The sequence below is a fragment of the Harpia harpyja genome, chromosome 2 (assembly GCF_026419915.1).
Source record: "Harpia harpyja isolate bHarHar1 chromosome 2, bHarHar1 primary haplotype, whole genome shotgun sequence".
NCBI lineage: Eukaryota > Metazoa > Chordata > Aves > Accipitriformes > Accipitridae > Harpia > Harpia harpyja.
The window spans coordinates 6,659,352-6,666,860 of NC_068941.1; the positions used below are offsets into that span (position 1 = coordinate 6,659,352).

The following is a 7,509-nucleotide window of genomic DNA, read 5'->3' on the forward strand; positions in this document are numbered from 1 at the left end:
AAAGACACCCAAACCAACACACACACATATATACATATCTCTAGCTGTATATCTATGTATGCGAATTCAGTTAAATAACTATCTTTATGCGGTAAGACAAAGCAGCCTGAACAACCAAAAGATTTAGCAACAAAAATTCTTTTCCTATGGCATAAATCCCACTAGTAGTAATTTCATCTCAAAATGGAAAGCATAGAATTACACTATTTGAGCACAAAGGCCAAATTTCCCTGGTTGCCAGTTAGACCCCAAGCTCATACAAACGCAGCAGGAGAAACCTAAAATGATTTTGTTTCCTAGTGGCACTAATTCCACTGCTGGAGAAAATGTAATTATATTTATATTGACATTATAATGATAACTTTGCAGTCCAGACTCTATTCTGTCTGTTTCTTAGGCCAGATATAAATGAAGCACCAGTGGAGACCTAAGGAATTTCTGTTCCTCAGTGGTGGTGTGCCTCGCGGCCCAGCTAGTAATTTCAGCAGTAAGAAGAAAGTTCATTCTGTGAAAAAGACAGTTAAGATTTAATTTTGTCTTAACTATGAAACCTCTCCATTTTGTATTGATCGCTGCATCCTCAAACAAACTCCACACAGACTTTGCAATATGCAGACTCGGCTTTTGTCCTGTATAGCTGTAAAACTTGGAATCTCGGCATAAAATCTTGTAGCAGTTATATACGTATGCATGTACATAATATAATGTGGGTTTAAGAGCACAAGGTTGTACAAAAGAGGAGCAGGGTGTTCATCATCAAGATAATACTAACCAGGTCAAAGTATTCAGTTGTAAGACGTTAGTGAAAATGGCCATTTCCTCTAACAGTCCTTGCTACTTTCTCCGGCACAGCCCTTTTCAAGCTCAGCCCAACTTGCCACTCCCCCACGTCCATGCTCTTGGGGATAATCAGCAAAATCCCTGCAGAGGTCTGCTGCTCAGGTGCACGAGTAGTACAGTGCATGTTACCATGCTACATGCTTCTGCATTTGTAAAGAACAACAAAAAATATATATGTATTTATATGAACGGAAACTTGTTACGTGCTGTAAGAATTTTGTACAAGGTCTTTTATTAACTTTGTTGTATGCCAGAAGTACCCTTCCTTGTATTATGTGCTCAGTGCATGTTATTGTTAAGACAAAATGGCAAAGAAAGATTTTAGTGAGATTTGTAAAGTTCTGGTGGGGAAGGGTGCTGCTATCGCCACGTTAAGGGCTCACCTTGCATTTCAGGGAAGCAGAACAAAATATGAATTTCAGTTACAGTGATGAATTTTTCAACACAGAGCTGATTGATAAATGATCACAGCAGACCCAGCACTCTGGAGATGCCTTGCTGTTGTGAACAGTAATTGCCTGCTGGCTGTTTGAGGCTGTTGGGATCATATGCAGTAGATTCAGAATGGAGCCTGGCACCATTTGACTTGTGGTTTTGCTTGCTTATTTATCAATCTCAATTGCCCCCGTATTAAAAGAGAGGCCCTCCAGGAAAATGGAAGTTCTTTTCTGAAATTCAAGGAGGTGGGAATTGCAGTCATTCACTGCTGATACATTAATTTAATACATAGTGGCATTTTTAGGTATTTATCCTGGCTATATTCATTTAATACGTTATGGTACATGTACCAGCCTATCCCACTGTTTTCTTAAGGCACTTTATCAGTGTGAGATATTGCTAGTTCTAATGTCAAGATCATATAAGAATTCATTACTTCCCTTGCACAAATGGTGCCGCTGCCCACAAGAGAAGTAGTACCGAGGCAGGGTGTTTAAATTCAGGGCTGAAGGACTTCTTTTTCCTTATATAATTCATAAAGAAAACAACTCTAGAGAGGAAATTGTTTGCAAGCTGGAACTGAACTAAATTAAACAATTAGAAGCTGGAAAGAGCTAAACAACTTACAATTTTCAAAAGTTAGACTTTGGTTGAGAATAATATTCCAGAACAATCAGAACATGTTAAAAGAAGAGGTTAAAAAAAACAACCAACCAAAGACAAAAAACTGCTTGTTTGGGTCAACCAAAGTTAATTTTCTTTAGCTTTTTCTTCCATACTCATACACTAAGGCAAAAAAACCACTGTCATGATATCTGTAATTAGGATACCAGCGGATGGATTAGTTAGTCACTGCCCCAGCTAACCATTATGTGTGTTGCTGGGGAAGTCAGTTAAGGTAGATTCATTTTTCCTAATTTAACCATATAAAAGAGAGGCACCTGGTTTAACCTACCATTCCATCTCCCTCTACTTTCGATGGGGAGAGAGATGAAAAAGAGAAGTCTGGGCTGTGGGTGGAATCACTCACTCCTCTACCACCTCTACCACGTGCCTCCTCTACCACCAGGGAGGAAAGTGCTGGTATATTTGAAACTCAGTTTTCTCTTTTAAACTGAAATTTTATCACTCCTTACCACACAGAAGAGTTAGGAAGATGACTGGCGGACATTCAGATATGAGGGCAGTAAGAGGCACACAGGAGCCATTGATAGACTGTGCACTTCTTGAACTCCCCGTCCTCCGCAGCTGGACGTAGCTGAGAGAGTTTGTCAGTGTTCACAGTCCAAGCCTGGAGCACAAATTTGGCTGGGCTTGTTTTTTCCATTTTCGTCAATATTAAAAATATGTCCTGTACGTGGTACTACTTCTGGCATTCACCACAGAAAGGCCTTTGCAGGCAGAGTCCAACACCATCACGTTTTTATAAATGCTTCATAGAAGTGTACAGATTTCACAAGCTTACATTGGCTTAAACAGGAGGAATTTTATGTGCTTTACCAATGTTACCTGAGGAAATATAGCTCCCAAATGGTGATTTTTTTTTTTTTTTTCCAAAATACAGTTATAATATGGGGGTGGATGTATGTTGGCACCAGGCCAAAGTTTCTAAAAGGACACTTAAACCATTTTAGATATGGAGCTTTCACAGCTTCTTTGTTCTTAACTGTAAGTTTTGCTTTTGCTGGACTTTTAAAACTTGGTTAGTATTTTGTTTAAATTAATCTCTCCTCAGATTAAATATTAGAATAGATATTAGATTAAATGTCTCTTCCATTTACAACAGTGCCTTCTCTGCAGTCCGTTTGTACACACAATGCAAAAGTGAATTTTGAATGTTACCTGTTTTACAATCTTGAAAAAAATTCAAGAGGGTTGTGCAAATATCGTAGAAAAATTAAGGATAACATACACACTAAAAGTAAATATAAATATTTGGGAAGAATGGCAGAAATCCTTTGCTTATGTACAGAAACTCCCAGAGTACTAACAGTGGTCCAACATTTTCCAAAGTTCTGGGGTAACTTTGTGTTCCTAAAAATAATTTTAAAAAATTGTTCAGCTCTCAGTGTTTTAGAGATGCCTGAATTGTTTAGTGAGACAGAGAGTTTTTCTGGCAGTGGAACATTTCTTCATAGCAATGATAACAATTCCTTATGGCTCCTTTTTTCTTAAAAAGCTCCTTTTTTTAAAAAAGACAATGATACCAAGGGTATAATTCTGAATTCAACAGAATTAAATTGCCATAAACCCACTGCTATTGAAATCACATTTACTTGCTATTAGTTTGTTTTGGTTGGTTGGTTTTTACCTGGAAAAGTTTAGGAGGTCAATTTTTAATATGTAATGCATTCAGCTGATAATAGATGTAACAGGAATATGACTGAATTTGTAACTAGTAAAAACGCACCAATGGCAGGGAATAATGCTTAAGTATAAGCATAATGGCACTGGCAAATTCTAAACTTACTATATGAAATCTAATAGGAAGCCAGTATATGAAAGCACTAAAGTTTAATATTATGGGTCACCTCTGTCTAAATTCTTTTGGAATTACATTTATCTGCTTCTAGATTTAACTAACCCATAATATGCAAAAATACAACATGCGAGTTAGAAATACATATATCAATTTGAATAGAAAAGCAGATCATGTAAACTTTACATTTTAAACACAAAATCAAGCCACTTAGAAAAAAAAATATATTTTGCAGGCTACTTTAAAACATTTTTTCCCATTTTTTCACTCCTTACTGGGGCTGAGTTAATACCAACAGTGTAGCAATACTTTAGTGCAAGGAAGGGAGAGCATTTTTGCACAGATCCTGCCCTGTCCAGAGCACTGGAAATGTCACAGCAGTGTGATTGGGAGAGTCCCACTTCCTTTTCTAGAGGAGACTTGAATAAACATCTGTGCATTTGGATGATCATGTAAATTAAACCGAGTATGGCAGAGACTTCCTTTAGCAGTTTCCCTGTCACCAAAGGAAATGAGAGTGTAATTGTGTAAGTCCAATTACAGGATGACTGTTTAGCAGCCAAATATCAGGTCAAATGCAAAGAAAAAGACAAATCAGTTGTATCTCACTGTAGATTGTTTTTGTCAATTACACCTCAGTACTTCAGAATTGTACTATATCATATATAAAGCCTTGTTCCTGAACCAGAGAATTCATAGTCCCTTTATATGACATGCCACACACGTGAAGGAAAAAGCAGATAGCCTTTTTTAATGTACCATTAATTCTAAAATAGTCATAATCTGAAGCACAAATTGTGTTTTTCTTTTTTTCACTTGAATTTTTTTTTCATATTATCTGGTGTGCCATCTCACTCATTCAAGTGCTGCTACATCACTAGAACACATAACTTAAGATTAAACATGAAAAGATGAATTATTAAACTAATATATAGGTGCTTCAGGCTCTGTCTGAGCTGGGATGGATCATTCCTTCCTTCTTCCTGAGCACTGATTTCTTTACAAAGATTTGGTGGGACAAGAATTCACCTTCTATCAAGTCTATATCACCTTCATGCACTTTGTCAGCTACTTACCTCCTCTAAGCTACTATACAAATATTGAATACTGTACATGAACTGTTTGTTGAGATTTTCCTTGTGTAAATATACAGGTTTGATATAGTAGGCAGTTAGAAAAGCAAACAGGAAAAATGGAGAATGGCTTCAGATAAGTCATCTCACAGCAAACTCTCATAATATAAAACCTGAGCTGCTCACAAAATTCTTATTTTTTTGACCTCAGCCACCTCAGAAAATTGTTTTGCCAAGACTGAGGGCCAGACAACCAAAAGGACTGTGGCTGGTTAAGATATCCTTCCAAGGAGCTAGAAATAGAGGTCACCACTGGGGAGCCATTCAAAACCTGATCAGCTCTGCCCATGTCGCCCTGTAAAACCACCTTCTCCCACGCCAAATTCACTGACTGCCCGTCATCTGCTTGGATCAGCTCAGAGGAGGCCTAGTTAGTGTGCAGTGAAGACATGGAGGGAGGGCTCAGCTTTTTTGGGTCCCCTCCAAAGGCAGCCTGGACAACCCAGCTCCCCACAAGTACCTTGTCCAGAAGCTGCCCCGCAGAGCGGTGCCAGGGTGGGCAGCAGACGTCGTCCCCCTCGGCTCCTCGCCGTACACTTCTCTACCTCTGAAGCCCCTGCGTGGAGGCTGCAAGCGAGCAAACCAGTTAGACCAAAGGATTCCCCCCACATGCTGGTATGGTAGCGGCCACTCGCAGCATGCGTGGATGACCAGCAGCACATGCTATTATTTCGAATGAGATCAGCACTGTGTACATGAATATAAATGAATACACACACCAGCAAAGTCGAGAGGTACCTAGCGTGTCCATAAAGGCAAAGGAAAACTTGGCTGTGTGGAACTGCAGCACTCTCGTAGAGATTTGTAGTGTTTTAAGTTTGATATTATTTTCAGTGGGGTACCTTCCCTGCAGGGGGAAAAAAAAAAAAAAAAAAAAAATCTGTTTTCTATATCATATTCTTTCGAACAGGGTCAGCTTCCAGGAGTTTACAGCACAGTGAACAAAAATTAGTGGTATAAATCAGATGGCTCAATTATTTCAAGAGAGCTGAGTCATGTTATGCCAGTAACAATTTTGCAGATATTTGTGTATAAGTATTTGAGGTGTGAACTCTTGTCTATATGTGCATTCAGCTTAGCCTGAATTCAGTGGAGATATGCTAAGTCACAGAGTAGGTAGTACCTAGTGGTTAAACCTGCATTTCCACTTGCACAAAGCACAAAAGTGTCCTGGATTTGCATCTAAAATTGATGTTTGACATCTAACCATCCAACTTGCCCCTGTAGGACACTGCAGAATCAAACTGTCTTGCTTCCCACTGCTCAGTGCCATGCATGATCTCTGTACCTCTCTAAGTGCACAAAGCAGGTATGTAAGATATCAGAAGAGTAACATTATGGTCACTTTGCACAAAGGAACATGACTAGAATAATTATAGACTTATAGAATGGTTTGGGTTGGAAGGGACCTTAAAGATCACCTAGTTCCAACCCCCCTGCCATGGGCAGGGACATCTTCCACTAGACCAGGTTGGCATCCCTTCCCTCCAGCGTGTCAATCACACCACACAGCTTGGTGCCGTTGGCAAACTTGCTGAGAGTGCACTCAATCCCACTGTCCATGTTGCCAACAAAGATGTTAAACAGTGCCGGTCACAATATTGACCCCTGAGGAACGCCACTCGTCACTGGTCTCCACTTGGACACTGAGCCGTTGACCACAACTCTGAGTGTGACCATCCAGCCAATTCCTTATCCACCAAATCCATGTGTCTCAAATTTAGAGACAAGGATGTCATGCGGAACAGTGTCAGATGCTTTACACAAGTCCAGGTAGATGATGTCAGTTGCTCTTCCCTTATCCACCAATGCTGTAACCCCATCGCAAAAGGCCACCAAATTTGTTGGGGACGATTTGCCCTCAGTGAAGCCATGTTGGCTGTCACCAATCACCTCCTTATTTTCCACGTGCCTTAGCACAGTTTCCAGGAGGATCCGCTCCATGATCTTGCCAGGCAGAAGGTGAGACTGATGGGCCTGTAGTTCCCTGGGTCTTCCTTTTTTTCCTTTTTAAAAATGGGGGTTATGTTTCCCCTTTTCCAGTCAGTGGGAACTTCCCTGGACTGCCATGACTTCTCAAATACGATGGATAGTGACTGAGCCACTTCAGCCACCAGTTCCCTTGGGACCCGTGGACACATCTCATCAGTTCCTGTGGACTTGTGCACCTGCAGGTTCCTTAGATGGTCTCGAACCTGATCTCCTACAGTGGGCAGTTCTTCATTCTCCCAGTCCCTGCCTTTGTGTTCTGTGACTTGTGCGGTGTGGCTGGAGCAGTTGCTGGTGAAGACTGAGGCAAAAAAGTTGTTGAGTACCTCAGCCTTCTCCATATCCCAGGTAACCAGGTCTCCCGTTTCCTTCCAGAGAGGGCCCCTAATGCTAGGGGCAAGGGGAATTAGGTCTCACGAGTATAAATTTTGAGCTAAAGAATTAATTTATGTTTGTTTAAAAGAGCTCAGTGAGGCATAAAAACGTTCAGGAATGTTTAATCCTAAAGGGAATGAGATTTATCAAAGCAATGTGAAAGGATAATGCATTCATTTCTGGTTCTACAGGCAAAGAGAAGCCAAAAGAGTCCAAAGCATTAACAACTTGGAAGCTATTTTTCATGTTGCCAAC

At 40.2% G+C, this 7,509-nt stretch overlaps 1 long non-coding RNA gene across 1 annotated transcript in view; it reads right to left on the reverse strand.

The window, feature by feature from the left end:
* LOC128154146 (uncharacterized) overlaps positions 1-7,465 on the reverse strand; it is a 32,405-nt gene extending 24,940 nt beyond the window's left edge. The window contains exons 1-2 of the long non-coding RNA XR_008239263.1: positions 5,351-7,465; positions 773-983 (exon numbers count right to left, since the gene is read on the reverse strand). This is a non-coding gene — a long non-coding RNA (uncharacterized LOC128154146). The remainder of the gene's footprint in view (positions 1-772; positions 984-5,350) is intronic.
* Positions 7,466-7,509: the final 44 nt, after the last annotated feature.